Source organism: Acomys minous (assembly GCF_964271855.1).
Source record: "Acomys minous genome assembly, chromosome: 8".
NCBI classification, from domain to species: domain Eukaryota; kingdom Metazoa; phylum Chordata; class Mammalia; order Rodentia; family Muridae; genus Acomys; species Acomys minous.
The window spans coordinates 69,083,734-69,100,098 of NC_140489.1; the positions used below are offsets into that span (position 1 = coordinate 69,083,734).

Here is a 16,365-nt window from a genome sequence, read left to right on the forward strand (position 1 = left end):
ACTTCTGGATAGGCAAGCATGGTCTTCTACCTGTGACAAAACAGGTGGACAGCAGTGATGTGGACTACCACCAAGACTGTTTGTAGACAGAGAATGTGGAAAGTGGGCAGCTTGTTGTCAAGAGGTTACCCTTTCAAAGTTTGGGACAGACAATTGCATTTCACCATGGTGTTCTCAGTTACATCACTGGCCTCCTGAATGAAGGGACCACATGGGAGAGAAACATTAATTCTATCCTTGTGACAGTATCAGTGGTCGTTATAATCCCTGTGTTAGTCACTTTGTATAATTCTACCTGGAGTTGACAGTTTTGATAATACTTGGGTTCTTTGGTGATTGTAGCGGTGATGGCCGTGGTTATGTTGGTGGTGGTGGTAGTGTATGCATTCATGTCATGCAGGGTTACAAATGCCTTTGAATTCCAAAATGTGTTTTCCCAGAATCATATAGGATCATCAACTTCAGGTATGATTTCACAGTAGCAGAGAAAATATTTAATAGAAAAGCCTAATTTTATTTGTAATAACTTGCCAAAATAGTTTTGTATTACCAGACACACAAAAAGTCATCTTTTTTTCTGAGGATTTTACTCATGGACTTCATATTTATTCAAGAGAGAGACCAGGAATCACCTGGTATATAGATAGTCTAAGATTGAAGAAATGAGTTTTTGAGGAAATCTTGGCAGTTTAGTTTCTCTGTGTACTTGTTGACTACTGCTATTCTCTGGAGGATTTTCTTTCTTCCCAGAAGTTCCATTACACCTGGATACTAAAGATGCTTAGGGGGCACCAAAGGCTAATTAAGATGCTGCTTTGTTAGGGGGCACCAAAGGCTAATTAAGATGCTGCTTTGTTAGCCTCAGAGATGCTCAGTGGTATGCTGAACTCTATTATGCAAATCTGAAATCAAGGCTAAGTCCTAGACCTTTCAGTGTGATTTCTGACTTTAAAATGGAGAAAAATTTATCTGAAGATAGAGGAAAAATTGGTTAATACGTACACTTGTGTAAGAAATCTTAATAAGGATGTTTGAAGCCTTAGGATGCTGATGTAGTTTGACTATAATGGAACAAGGCAGAGGCACTAGTGTTAGGGAAACCTTTAGGGAGCCATAGTAGCTTGGTTGCCTCCTTTGTCCCAGGGAGTGGTTTCTAATATAGTTCCTGCCTCTGAAAAATGACAGAAGGGTCTTTTTTTTTACATTTTATTTTATTAATTTATTCATATTACATCTCAATGGTTATCACCTCCCTTGTATCCTCCCATTCCTCCCTCTCTCCCATTTTCCCCTTACTCCCCTCCCTATGACTGTGACTGAAGGAGACTTCCTGCTCATAGGGTATCAAGTCTCTTCTTGGTAGCCTGCTATCCTTCCTCTGAGTGCCACCAGGTCTCCCCAGTCAGGGGATATGGTCAAATATGAGGCATCAGAGTACGTGTGAAAGTCATACCCCACTCTCCACTCAACTGTGGAGAATGTCCTGTCCATTGGCTAGATCTGGGTAGGGCTTTGAAGTTTATGGCCTGTATTGTCCTCGGCTGGTGCCATAGTTTGAGTGGGACCCCTGGGCCCAAATCTGCCTCTCATAATTTTCTTCTTGTAGGTTTCTAGGATCCTCTGGATCCTTCAACTTTGCCATTCTCCAATGCTTCTCTCATCTAGACTCCCAATAGGATGTCCTCCCCTCTGCCCCAGTTAAGGGTCTTTTTTTTTAAAGGTAAATTTAGAATTTTATTTCACTTAAACTAGTTAACTGGTACTGGTTGATCATGGTACAGTCAAATATAACCATCTTCCTACAGATATTAATTAATATAGTACTTATGGTGAGATGAAAAGAAATGAAGGAAATCAGAAAAAGCCACTTAACAGATCAAATCCCCTAACGACCAAAATGGAAGTCTTCCTTCAGCCAAAGCTTTAGTTTTATTTCATTCAGATGCTGCCTTACTATTTAAATGTAGCCCAGGCTGATCTTGAACTTACTGTGTATCTGGGCTAGCCTCAAACTCATGATCCTCCAGAGTGACCACCAGATCTGAATGAATCTTTATACTTTTTATGCCTCTAGGCTCCACATCTTAAAGAAAGTCAAACATACTGGATCTACAGCTAGTGCCACCATGTCCGTTTCTGTAGCAGCAAAAGATATTCAGACCTCCTTGACCAGATTCCAATTAAACCCTACTCCTGAAATTGACACACCATGTACACCAAGACCCAAGCTTCTAAGAAAAAGACAAGCTCATCTTAGGGATGGATGTGTTTGTCGGGGAAGGGAGGGCACTGTTCCTTGTCTCTAAAGCCCTTAGTTCAGTCTCCACTAAAGGAAAAGACAGCTACACAGCTAAGGCCAATAGAGCTCAGTTGCTGAGTGGGTGCCCAGCGTGTTCAAGGTCCTGGGTTTGCTCTCTGGCACCGAAACAATAAAAACAACATAAAAATCTTTAGAAGAAGGAAGGAATCCAGCTGCTGCCTTTACTTTAAGCAAGAGCTGTGAACTCCTCACACTCCACTTGGCAAATTCACAAAGCAGTTCAGGAGAAATTCCAAGGCTTGTGGGGTCCTAAGATGCGTATGGTTTTCCCCAGTGGCTTGTAAATTCACTCCAAACCACTGGCAGAGAAGCACTGCTGGAATTGCATGTCAGGCTGCAGAGAGTCCACCCCAAAGTCAGGGAAAGAAGCACTGCAAGCCTGACTGTTGCAGGCCTGAGTGTTCCAGGTCTTCTTACTCAAAGTTGGGTTGGTTAAGGTCCTGTTGCTCCAAGTTGGATTGGTCCAGATCTGGTTGCTCCAAGGCAACCTGGTGCAAGCCTGGCTGTTCACATTGGAAGGCTTCGAGATGTGTTTACCAGATAGCCTTGGGGATAGCCGGAATGGAGACCAGGATACTCCACAGATGCAGAGCCCTTCTGGGTCACACTGTTGCCGGTCATCAGCCATTGGTTTTTCTGCCATCACTTACATTTCATCTTTGGTTTTGGAACCAGGTCTTAGCCTGTTTATATAGGTAAGGTTCAGACTGGCAGAGAGTTCCTGCATCCTCTGGAGGCTCGGGTACCAGGGCCCTTTAAACCTGTCCCTGAGTTCACACAGCTGGTCCTGAGAGAACACAGTCTGAATCTTCTGTTTCTTCGCATGGACCTTGTACTCTACTTTTTTCTAAGTGCCCTCTTCAGACTCAGAACCAGGGAGCTTTAGTTTGGGACTGGTAGAAGAATCAGGTCTGTCCTGAGGAGGTAGGTCCACAGAGGAAAGGAGAGGAGAGGCACTCTCTGTGTGAAGCATCTGAGCTGCAGACATTTGTAAGCAGGGATAATTTTACTCAGGACCATTAACTGCACCCATTAGTGAGGAGCCCCCAGAACTCAATGATTCCACTGAACAAGGCAGGCTGTGGGGACCAGGGGGAGACACAGTCATGTCAAGTCAGAAGGCTAGGGGAAGGGAGAATCACTGACTTTTTTAAAAAGTTTTTAACAACAACAAAAAGGTTAAGACTTAAAATTCAATTTCTATGGGAAAAGATCTTAGAAATAAAAAATTAAGACGTCATGGTATAAAATTATCAAGAAGCAAGAATGAAGCAAGCCTCATTCTTCCCAACAAAAGAACAAGAGACTAACTCTGAGGGCAGTGTCTTAATTCAGGAGCCTCAGCAGTGAGATCTGAGTGAACTATAATTTCAATCAAAGGTGAATATTAAAGTTTTTGAGCTAGTGGTCTCAACATTTGCAAAAATTGGTCCAATGTTTTAAATTATTTACCTGTTTTATATATGCGTTTGTGGTTTTATGGCATCTCTCCTGTGCACTGTATGGACATCGGAGGACGATTTGTAGAAATTGGTTCTCTCTTTCTATCATGTGGTCCCAGAGATCAAACTTGGGCCCGCTCAGTGGCAAACACCTTTACTCCTGAATCATTCCACAGGTCCAGTGTGATCCTTTACAATCATAAGTCCTTCAAAGGCCAGTCAGCGGTGGCTTTCTCTGAAAAGCAGCGCAGGATGCAGACAGTTCCTACTAGATAGGAGATATTTGATCTTTGATAGTATATGATCAACTGGTTGCTGATTGTGGCAGTTCTTGTGACCTTTAGACCTACTGACGCATCATCTGGCACATTCCTAGAGTACAACTAGACAGAAGAAGGTCCATAGCTCCTGTTTATCCTAACCATGGAAGTTCTTCAAACAGTGACAAACACTTCCACAGATAGGGTTTGTGAGAGGTCTTTCTGTCTTCTTGGTATGTTGGAATCACCCCTACATTTTGAGCAGCTTGTGCCCTTAATATCTGTACCATCCATTCAGTGTTTTCTCACTACTGCCATCATCTGCTAGGTAGGCTACTTGCATCCCTACAGGAGCTCAAAGTGGGCTTTCCTGCTTTGTGAAAAATCACAAAACACCACAAGGAGATATACAGTGCAGGCATGGCTTATAGAGGGGGGAAAAAGCTTCCAAAGTCAATTCATTTTCTCTTATTTCTTTGAGAATGTGGCCAAAAACTGAGACTATAAACCTTTACTCTAAATAGTAAGATAACCATGGACATACTGCATTATAATTTAAAAAAATACAAGTGTACTCCAATAGGCATTCAGATTGAGCTGGTGCTGAGCATGGACTTCTGCTACATTTGACATGTTTCAAAGTATTTTTATACTGCTTATATTTTCCTCTGTGTCTGAAAATGTGAAGTGGGAAGCTCAGAAAGGGTCAGTGGAGGACGATAAAAGCAGTGGGTGACATGTTCAGGGTGGGTCTCACAATGCACCATATTATGGAATATATAAGGAAGGTTTTAGCAATATTATTAACATTTAAATGACAACTCTCAGGGCTGTGAAAATGTAAAAATGCAAATGACAATAACTATATTCTATAAAGAGTTTCTTGTCAACAAATTTTTAAAACAGTGAGCATAAGTTATAAATTATTTTGATGAGAATAAGAGGTGTTGAAGGAACATTTATATAATGTGTCTTAGAAGAAGAAATGTAGCCAAGGGAAAGGCATAAATAGAGAGTAAAGCTCTTGACGATATCCCCCTTGATAGGCAGAGACGTGCAAAGCATGCACACAAAATTTGTAAAGTGCTCTGTCGGATTGGTGTGATAAAGTCAATCAAACTGTGGCTTGTACATTGGAAGAGTGAGAACATTACGTCTGAGGAAGAGGTATAATTTTGGTGTCTTAGAGATCCAAGAACTTTCATGTCATATTTGGCTCTAAGTTTAGCTTTAAATCTATTATAGGCTACTTTGCAATAGAAAGGTGGTAATTTCTGCCATAAGTTTTAGTTGAAATAAAGTCAAATTTGTACCAAACCAATACCATGCAAAGTACTAGAGAATTCTGGAAAAACATCGTGCTTTAATAGATTGGTTCTCTGCCAGACATACACCACATCTATCCATTGTTTTATTCCCTCTATTCAGTTTTTTTTTTTAATGTAATACCTTGACCTTCCAGCAGTATACTTGAAGTGACAATCACTCAGTAAGAACTCATTCCCTAGTGTAGGCACTGAAAGGCATTTGTATTTCTTTCTGAGACCGGGAGAATAAAGTTCGGTGATTCCGGTTAGCACTTACAAAAGCTGTGTCACGGAGTAATGGCTCCTATTAGTGATTTCTCTCTGCTTCAAATTGGATTTATCAAATGTGGTAGTTTGAATGAGAATTACTACTAAATATGTGTTCATATAGTTAAAAACTTAGTCCCCAGTCGTCAGAGCTGTTTGGGAAAGATTAGGGGGTATGGCCTTATTAGAGAAGATGGCTCATTGGGTGTGGGCTTTGAGGCTTCAAAAGCCCACACCATTCTCAGTTTGCATCTCTGTCTCTCTGTCTCCCCCTCCCTCTTCCCTCTCCCCCTTTTTCTCTCCCTTCCTCCCCCCTCTTTGTGTGTGTGTGTGTGTGTGTGTGTGTGTGTGTGTGTGTGTGTGTGTGTGTATGGTGTGAGTGGCTCAGCTCTCAGCTACTGCTCTAATGCCTTGCCTGCCTGCCTGCTTTTCCTGCCTTGCCTGCCTGCCTTGCCTGCCTTGCCTGCCTTGCCTGCCTTGCCTGCCTGCCTTGCCTGCCTGCCCTGCCTGCCTGCCTGCCTGCCTGCCTGCCTTGCCTGCCTTGCCTGCCTTGCCTGCCTTGCTTGCCTGCCCTGCCTGCCTGCCTGCCTTGCCTTCCTGCCTTGCCTGCCTTGCCTGCCTTGCCTGCCTTCCTGCCTGCCTTGCCTGCCTTGCCTGCCTTCCTGCCTGCCTTGCCTGCCTTGCCTGCCTGCTCTGCCTGCTTGCCTTGCCTGCCTTGCCTGCCTGCCCTGCCTGCCTGCCTGCCTGCCTGCCTGCCTGCCTTGCCTGCCTTGCCTGCCTTGCCTGCCTTGCCTGCCTTGCCTGCCTTGCCTGCCTTGCCTGCCTTGCCTGCCTGCCTTGCCGGCCTTGCTTGCCTGCCCTGCCTGCCTGCCTGCCTGCCTTGCCTTCCTGCCTTGCCTGCCTTGCCTGCCTTGCCTGCCTTGCCTGCCTTGCCTGCCTTGCCTGCCTGCTCTGCCTGCCTGCCTTGCCTGCCTTGCCTACCTGCCTGCCTTGCCTACCTGCTTGCCTTGCCTTGCCTGCCTGCCTGCCTGCCTTGCCTGCCTTGCCTGCCTGCCTGCCTGCCTTGCCTGCCTGCTTGCCTTGCCTGCCTGCCTGCCTGCCTTGCCTGCCTGACTTGCCTGCCTGCCTGCCTGCCTTGCCTGCCTGCCTGCCTGCCTTGCCTGCCTGCCTGCCTTGCCTGCCTTGCCTGCCTTGCCTGCCTGCCTGCCTGCCTGCCTGCTTGCCTTGCCTGCCTTCCTTGCCTGCCTGCCTACCTGCCTGCCTGCTTGCCTTGCCTGCCTTCCTTGCCTGCCTGCCTGCCTGCCTGCTTTTCCTGCCTGTCTGCCTATAGCCATACTCACTGTGGGTGATAGTCATGAACTCTGAAACTGTAAGCCCTAATAAACTGTATAGTCTATGAGTTGCCTTGTTCATATTGTCTTATCACAGCAATAGAACAGCAACTAAGACATCACAAGAGTCACTCTTCTATGTGTTCTAGGTTAGGGAAGGGCAGAAAGGAGGTTCCAAGCAAACGGAGGAGTGTGTGCATCCTTGCGGGGATTGTTGAGATAAGCCTTTTGGAGGCCCGCAGAGAATGGCGACTGAAGCCTTAGGGTCTTCTAAGACTCCTTGAACGATCCCGATCCACTGCATACAGTGTTGATCTACTAGGGACTCCTAGCTTACTAGTGAAGTCCCAAAATGGATCCAGCTAGGGCAGTGACTTCTCCCTTCTTTATGGAAGTCTCCTAAGGTAGGCTTGCCCTCCCCCATCCCCCACACTTCCTGAAAGCTGCACCAACCTGATAGGTTGCTATTGGTCCTTGAGATAGTCTGATTGGCCCTTCAACCTTTTAAAAAGCCTTTACACTGCACAATAAAGTTAGATCTGCACCTTTGAGTCTGGTCTCCATGGTCTGATTCCCGGGGTTCTGTGTCGGCTCCTTTGCCATTCACCCCACTTCCCCTGGTTGGTGATCCCTACACATCATGGCCAGCTGAGCTGAGAAACGTGAATGTACTGATAGTTGTCTCTCGTTTCCTTAGGACAGTTCATCCTCCTATTATGTTGTTATTTATATGGGAATTAAATATAATGCTGAGTACATTGACACTCCTTCAGCATTCATTCCTTTTGTTCTAAATCTTCATCAAGATAGTACTTTGGAAAGACCCCAGAGATTTTTCTTAGAAGAAACCATTTAATACCTATGGCATAATTTATTTCAAAAATGATTCCTAGGCTGTTACAAAATACTAAGGGCATGCAGAAGAATGTGTTCCACCTTGGAATTTGCAGCAGAAGTCACAGAGATGCAGAGGGTGACACTGATTTTATATGCAAGAGACAGCTATTTATTGTGTGGAATAATCTGCACATCAGGTGTGACTGCTTATTCTCCTTGCCATAGTTCTCTTAAATGAGCCCAAATTAAAAACAAGCAAATAAACAACAACAAAAGAACACATAATTAAGGAATGTGGAGCGTGGGGTGTTTCTGACCACAGCCATCAGTATATACTGCTATGTGGCTATTTCTAATACATGTAGGAATGATGTAACATTTTGCATATTATAGTCATGACACTGAGTCTACACTCCTAATCTTCTAAAAATATATTCTCTGGGTGACTATAATATGGTAGATGAGATAATACATACATATAAACAAAAATACAAAGCAAGATTCATAAACAGTAGCCTTATATCCACTTGTCATGTGGCTATGAAAATGGTGGTTATTTGGTAACTGACATTGAGGATTATTATTTTTTACTTTGTATTATCATAATTTATATCTTGATATTTTCTATCCAGAGGGTCAACAGCTATGCAAAGTAGAATAGACTATTCACTGTGTCTCTGTTTCTACTTCTAACATCTAATCTAAACTAAATGGCTTTTGCAATTTCTTCCAAGGACTTCAGAAATACATATTGGGAGGGAGTTCTTTGTTTTCATGAACACATCTGCCCTAGTTTATACACTACAACAGTCAGTTTTTTTTTTTAAAGTCAATCTAACTAAGCTCTTGATTCATGTTTACAAAGCCTTTTATGTCATGTTTTCAATGACTTTCCCTCACTTTTGGCCATTCTGTCTCTCAATTTCTTTTTTCTTCATGAAGTTTTACCACACTAGACAAAGAAGCCTGTCTTCTTTCCTCTCCCCCACATCTCCTCTCTCTCTCTCTGTGCTTTTAAGTTGGAAAATAACCTTATTCATTCCCACGTGTAGGCCAGAGTCCCCTCAGAACTTCTGAAGCTGCTTCTTGGTGCCAGCAACCTTGGTGACCTTGATCACATTGAATAGAATGGTTTTGCTCAAAGGTTTGACTCTCCCACAGTGACAAGGTCACCAATCTGGGCATCCCTGAAACAGGGGACAGGTGCACAGATGTGTTCTTGTGGTGCTTCTCAAAGTGATTGTACTTCCAGATATAATGGAGATAGTCCTGGTGGATGACGATAGTCCTCTGCATTTTCATTTTTGTCACGACAGCAGTCAGGATTCGACCTCAGATGGAGATGTTACCCATGAAGGGGCATTTCTTGTCTATATATGTGCCCTCCGTGGACTCCTTGGGCGTCTTGAAGCCTAGACCAACACTTTTGTAACACCGAGCAAGATTTTCCTTGACAGTTTCTCCCAGAAAAACATGCTTCTTGTTTTGAAAGACTGTGGGCTGCTTTTAGTAAGCATGCTCCACTTGAATGTCCACCATCTTCTTAGCTGCCTGAGAAAAAGAGAGCTAGGCCAACTCCCAGGCTTCCTTATCTCAAGATGTCAAACTCTTTTACACCTGTGGGCATTGGCACTAACTGTCATACCCAAAAATCTTTCCATACCTAAAAATGTGTTGGGATTTATATCCTTGCTTGTTCAAAGAAATAGAGTATCTAAGACATGTACTTACATTTATACATATATGTGTATTATATTCGCCAACATTCTATCACTGTGACAAAATATGTATAATCACCCTAACAGAAGAAAGATTTGTCTTAGTTCATGGTGTCAGGGATTTCAGTACATATTTTTTTCAGTTGTTGGCAAGGTGGAACATCGGAGTGAAGACTGTAGCTGCTGGATGAGTCAGGATGCTCAGCTTTCTCTATGTGATGGAAGTGTCTATTCACCACATGGAAGCCAAGAAGCACAGAAAGCAAGGAAAGCCTAAGGTCTCAGTCCCAGCTTTAGTAACCTCACTTCTTTCAACTAAGCCCACAGCCTATGGGCTGGACCACCTCCTACTAGTACCATGGCTGGTTAAAAAGCCCTTAGCACATGGCCTTTGAGATCCTTAAAGACTCAAGCCCCCTATTTGACCGCTTCCTCTTGGTGGGAAGGCCTGGTGAAACTCAAAGGAAGGGGAAGCAGGCTATCCAGATGAGACCTGATAGGCTGTGATCATATAGTGGAGGAAGAGGTCCCGTTCTGTCACAGTCCTAGGGGAGGGGAATACTGTGAAAGAGGGAGGGAGGGAGGGGAGAATGGGAAGATATAAATGAGGGGATAATAATTGGGATGTAATCTGAATAAATTACTTAACTATTAAAAGAAAGAAAAACTTCAATATAGTCACAGGTATAATACCAAGATTGTTTATGGATGTAACTATCCACTCTAGATCAAAGGCTTGATCTAGTGCACCTTGGCCAAAGAAACGTAGGCACCATGAGAAAAATTTATCAATGTGGTTTACTAATGGCTCCTGTTCATTGTACCTTCAAAATAAATATTAGCCTTTATATTCATAAAAAAAGAAATAAAGGAAAAAATTCAAGTCATGGCATATGTAGTATATGTGTATACATATATGTGCTCTGTACATGTATATATATGTTTATGTTTATTGTGGAGTCTATGCTCACATGATAATGAAGCTGAGAGATCTTATAATTTCCATCTGCAAAGTAGAGAATCAGGGAAACTTGTGCTGTCTTTCAATCCGCAGTTCGAAGGCTTGAAATTAAGGAAAATGATACTATAAACTCAAGTATATGGTCTGGAAAAGCTGAAATTCTACCTCTAGCAGTAAGACAGGAAAAATAGGGGCAAATTCCCATTTCTTGAGCCTTTTCCTTTCAGGCCACAATAGCTTAGAAGGTCCCCACCTACACTGCAGACAGTCTTCCTTACTGAGTCTATTGATTGATATGCTAATTTCACGTATAAAACAGTTTCACAGATATGCCCAGAAACAATATTTAATATGGATCCTTTGGGGTCTATCAAGTTGACATGTAAAATTAACCATCATACTATATGGTGGTGTAGGGAGCCATTCAATAAAACACAAATGATGGAAGCTGAGGGGGAAAGCATTAGGCTTAGTTATGAGGCAGCACTTTAATGTGCAAAGTATTCCTAACTCAAAGTATTAGGAAGCAGGGAAGCAAAGGAATGGGTGGGCCACCACATTCCATAGTAGAAGATAAAGGGTTAAATAAATGGCCTTGAAAATGCAAAAATATATGTGCTCATATTAATTATATATCATAATAAAGTTAATATGATATAATTGTTATATGATTAATACAATATAATATTACATAATTAATATAATACTATACAATTAAGAGAATAGTATAACATAACATAATAGCATATAATATATATTAGACAAAAGAAACTGAGCTCGATTTGAACAGTGTTTAATAGATCCAGGAAATTCATGTGCATTCTTTTGAGTGTTCTGAAGGCCTCTGATTTCTCTGTGCCTTTCATTTAGTAGTGTGGAAAACGAGTGCACCTCTGAACATGTACACTCTGAACCCCTGGCACTGAGATGTTGCCAGGTAAAACACACAGCCTGACTCATAATTGTAGTCTCCATGCTAAAATTCCAGTGTCCTGTAACATCTCAATACATAATATGTAGTTCCTTCTACTACACCTACTCTTACATTTTTTACTTTAAAATTTTTTACATATAATATATTTATGCAATATTCTTCCTCCTACCCTCCTACCTCGACAGCCTCCTTAGTCATCTCTACCTCTACTCACCCAACATAATGTTCTTTCTCTGTCCCTTTCTCGCCCTCCCTCAAGTCAGATAACAACAACAAAATGAAGTATGTTCTACAGCAGAGCAAAGGAAGTAAGTCTGAAGAGGGAGAAAACATATTTTTAAATAAAAACGAATGAAAAAGGAACAAGTATTGTAGGTGCTACAATTCAAGGCCTCCTCACACATGCCAGGAGAGCTCTCCTCCAAGGCACTGACCCTGAGATTTCCACAGTTTCATAATGTTTCTTTAAAATTGTTGCTTGTTTTCTTGAAATCAGCTTGTCTTTCTCTACTGAGTTTTGAGAGTTGTAGTTTAAATAGAAAATGTCCCTTGAATGCCTGGGCCCTGAATTCTGAGTCTCCTTTCGGTGGTGCTGTTTGGGGAAGTTCTTGAAACTGAGATGTAGGACAGAGCCAGAGGGAGTAGGTCATTGGAGGTGGGTCCTTGGGGAATGTGATCCTTAAGCCCCTAAGGGCCTGCTGTCTCCCTCTGCCTCCTGCCTGCTGTAGTGTGAACATAGCACACGCCCCTGCCACTGTGATATTCTGCCCAACCGCATGAGCAAGACGGAACACTCAGAAACCACAAGCCAAGTCAATCTTTACTCTTCCAAGTTTTTGGCACATATTTTATTGCAGCAACACAAAATTAACTGCCACAAGAGTTTGAAGCAAATGTTCTCACTCTAAGTGAGATAAATGTGTGACAAATGTCATCTCCTACTTTAGAAACTATCTCTTAAAAAAGCAAGCTTGGGAGATATTTTTGTTGTTGTTTTTGTGAAATCTTATATTTGTTCTTTCATGAATTGTACTTTCATAACGTAGCTGACATGTTTGTGCAGCCCAGTGTCTTAAGTGTTTTCTTCTGTGTATTCCATTATAAACGTGTGTCAGTTGGTATTTATAGTACTTGAATTTACCATCATCCGTACTTACTTTGTGGATAGAGTACAAAATTTGAACTGTTATTCCTTTTGTTGCATCCAGTTGTTCTAGAATTGTTTGTCAAGAATTTTTCCCTGCTTACTGAGTTGCTTTATGTTTTTGTTAAGAGCTCACTTGCACATGTATGTGCCAGACCGTTGCCTTGGGCTCTCCATTTTGTTCCCTGGGTTTATGTGTCCATCTATCTACCAGTAACACATTGTCTGGGGTTAGTTTTATCAAAAGTCTTGTAATCACATCATGTTAGTCACACAGCTTTCACTCAATGTCTGTTCCTCTAGCATTAAATTTCTATATGAATCTTATGCTTAAATTCCATCAAAATGCCCAATGACATTTTTAGTGAGGTGTCAATAAATCTTTAAATCAATTGGGGAGAGGTGACCTATTAGTAAGACTGAGCTTTCTAGCCTGTTGCCACGACGACTCTTTTCACTTTGCAGATTTTTGCATTTTTAACATTGCTGATTCATTCAGTTACTTGAACATGAGGTATTTTATATTTGTTTAATTATTTAATGTCTTTAAATAAGGTTTTTAGCTTTCAGTGTGCAAGTCCTTTACTGTGATTAAGTGCATTACTAAAAATTATATTCTTTTTAACACTATTGAAAAATTGAAATTTTTGGTTGACTTATTAGCTGTTGTATTAGCATTTTCTTAGAGAAACTCAGGCTTTATGTACAGATAATCTGAATTCCCTGCTTCAGGTGACAGCTGTCTGAGTTTATGATGATGGAGAATTATACCCATAATTCCATTCTGCTTTTTCCTTTAAGTAGATAGTCAATGGCTTACTTTTGGTATTTGACATGTTCTTAAAAATATACTTTGTGTTAATAAATGTGCCCAACTATTACACAATATATAAAAGTTTTTGAGCATGTTTAAGATAGGCCAGACCAAGGTTTCTATAAGTTACTTAGGTACATTAAAAATATTTGATTTATGATACTTTCATTTAGGGAGCAAATACCATTAAAATTAGAGCACACACACACACACACACACACACACACACACACACACACACACACACACACATATCTTAGTTGTAAATATCCACAAGATTGAAATTTATGGGCCATACACTATACCCATGTTTTTCTTCAGTAGATATTAACTCAAATTAACCAAGATAAACTCAGCTATTTCTAATCCCTGATGGGTTTTTCTAATGTGGTGGAGTTTTCTGTTTGAATCAAAATGTTTTGCTTGATTTTATATTCAAGTATAAAAGAGTAAAGATTGAAAGTATCAGGTTCTGAATGACGTCTTTCACTTCTTAGACTATCAGTGATGCAATCTCTCATTTAAAATATAGAATTACAAGTGTATCCAGTAAGTAGTGGTAAAGAAAAGAGCAGTGTCTATGTCTTTGCTTGCCCGATAGTTGTAATTATATTTGAATGTTTGTGTTTGCTAAGTAATAAGAGCTTTGGTTTTCCCAAATTCCTAGTGATTTTAAATGCTTAATAACTATCCTACTAGAAAATTGTGTTAATTCTAACCCTTCAAGTGTTAGCCACCTTCTCTTCTCCCTTTCCCTCCTTCCTTTTCTAGCTAGCTCCCTCTGAATGTCCTGTCAACTTATATTGCATCCTTCCGTCATTCATTTATAGTAAGCATGAGTTGTGAAATACTATCCCCAGGGATGCGTGGCTGAGGGAGTAGCATGGGAAAACTGAGTCCCAGGCCTGAATCATACAGTGGTGAGCATCTGCCCTTTTACAAAACTTAGGAACAAGATGCTTCTGTCTTTGTCCCTTGTAAAATGTACTTTTCAGCTGAAACATGCTTTTCTCAGCTCACCAAGGTAATATAGATACTTAATTTTTGCCAAATATATTTTCCCGAGGGTAGTCCCTGTTTCACCTCTGCTTTCCAGTGTGTAATGTTAGTGATGAAGGAAAGGGTCACGTTAAAGGACACTGTCTTCTAGCCAGCAAGCCAGGCATCCAGCTGTTTGTGGAGAAAGTTGATTCAGGAGTTGGAGGAACTGCTCTGCTGCTTCTGTGCTCTGCTCTACTGAAAATCTCTTCTAAGAATACAGTGAAAACAATGTTTACATCATTTTCCAGAACCGCAGAAGTAAGAGCAGAACAGGCTCTCCACCTGGACTTAACCCTTTCTCTTTCCTTGTTGTATATTACAGTCCTTAAATGTTACCTGAGCTGAATCTCTTTCAGATTCCATCACAGTTGTTTCTCTGAGCATGTCCTTGCCTGGCTTGGCTGTTTGATTCGTAGTTGATTCCAAGAGTCAAGGATCTCATATACTTCCCAGCTAAAATGCAACGTTGCAAAAACTATAATATTTGATTTTGTAATTTTTTATGTTCCATCTCACTTTTACCCTAAATACATGTAAATTGATTTGTTCTCCAAGTTTATGATGAATTGTGAAGAAAGGTAATACTCACACACAATAGGAATGAGCTAAATCTCAAGGCTCAAACTATATTTTCAGGGAGATAGAAGCAAAAGAATTAGTTGCTAAAGAAGCTGATAGAAAGGGACTGGAGAGATGGCTCAGAGGTTAAGAAGCTGCTAGAAAAAGGTTGTAGTATGTATTATTGTAAGTGGTTTTAACTCTCAAATTCCTCTTCTATTCTATTTCTCATGATATTTTTATAATTTCTTGATGTTTGCCCTTTCTTCTTATTCAGGTCCTAGGATAGTCCTTTTTTTCCAGTAGTGTTCAAATCTCTAAAAAACTGTGGCTTGATTTTTGAACCCTAGCAGTTTGGCCTGAAATAAGTTTTTTTGTTCATTTCTGGTTTCTGATACGCACAGAGTTGTTCTTTCTTACCCTGGGGAGCCATTCAACTAGTCACTGATTCCTTTCTGCCTGCACCAAGGTGTACTATGTATCAATATATGTTATAGAAGACCTTAGATCTTAGTCACCTTTCTTTTGTTGGGAAGAGATAGCATGACCAAGGTAACTGTTATGAAATAAACCATTTAACTGGGGGATTACTTGCAGTGTCAGAGGCCCACTCCATTTTCATCATGGCAGAGAACACAGATGAACACATGACACTGGAGCAATAGCTGAGAGCTACATCCTGATCCACAGGCTAAGACAGACACCACGCCTGGCATGAGCTTTTGAAACTTTAAAGCCCGTCTCAGTGACTCACTTCTTCCAAGAAAATAATACCTACTCTAACAAGGCCACAACCTCCTAATCTTGTAATCTTTCTTAAATAGTGCCACTCCCTGATGGCTGAACATTCATACACAGGAGCCTATTGGGGCCATTCTCACTTAAAGCACCACACATCATAATCCTAGTTTGCAGAGGACAAAGGGGAAACTCCTGCCTTAGGAGTTTATACTTCTTCATTTCAAACTTAAGATGTAATGGTTCAAGACTACTTATGCTGTACTTGAACCCGATATATACTTTAAATTGTAATTATAAGATATATTAATTTAATATAAATTAATTCAAAAGATATGAATTATGAATATGGCAAATAAGGAACTAGACTTTCAAAATGTTGCTTAGGTATCTTGTAGTCCTGTGACATTGGAGTTCTTACATTCCAACAGGCATACTATGTGCTCATCAGTAATTTGAAAGCATTAAAACAAGCTAGTGTCTCCAGCAACATTCTGGAAAGTGGGCACTTGCTCTTTCAATGTATAGGTTAAGTGCTCTTCTGGAGAAAGTTTGATGCAAGATGGCTCATCATAATTGTATATAAGAGGAAATACTTTTTCATATATTTGGTTCCCTTTTTCCTATCCTTTGGGAAAACCTTTCTGAGTTTTCCATCACCACTGCTACCATCACATCATCCTTATCATTCCC

At 41.1% G+C, this 16,365-nt stretch overlaps 1 protein-coding gene and 1 pseudogene across 5 annotated transcripts in view; one reads left to right on the forward strand and one right to left on the reverse strand.

The window, feature by feature from the left end:
* Positions 1–16,365, forward strand: part of STXBP6 (syntaxin binding protein 6) — a 236,075-nt gene that overhangs the window by 165,012 nt on the left and 54,698 nt on the right. The window lies entirely within an intron of this gene.
* LOC311603557 (small ribosomal subunit protein uS17-like) lies at positions 8,829–9,303 on the reverse strand (annotated as a pseudogene). The gene has a single exon. The product of its transcript is annotated as a small ribosomal subunit protein uS17-like (transcript).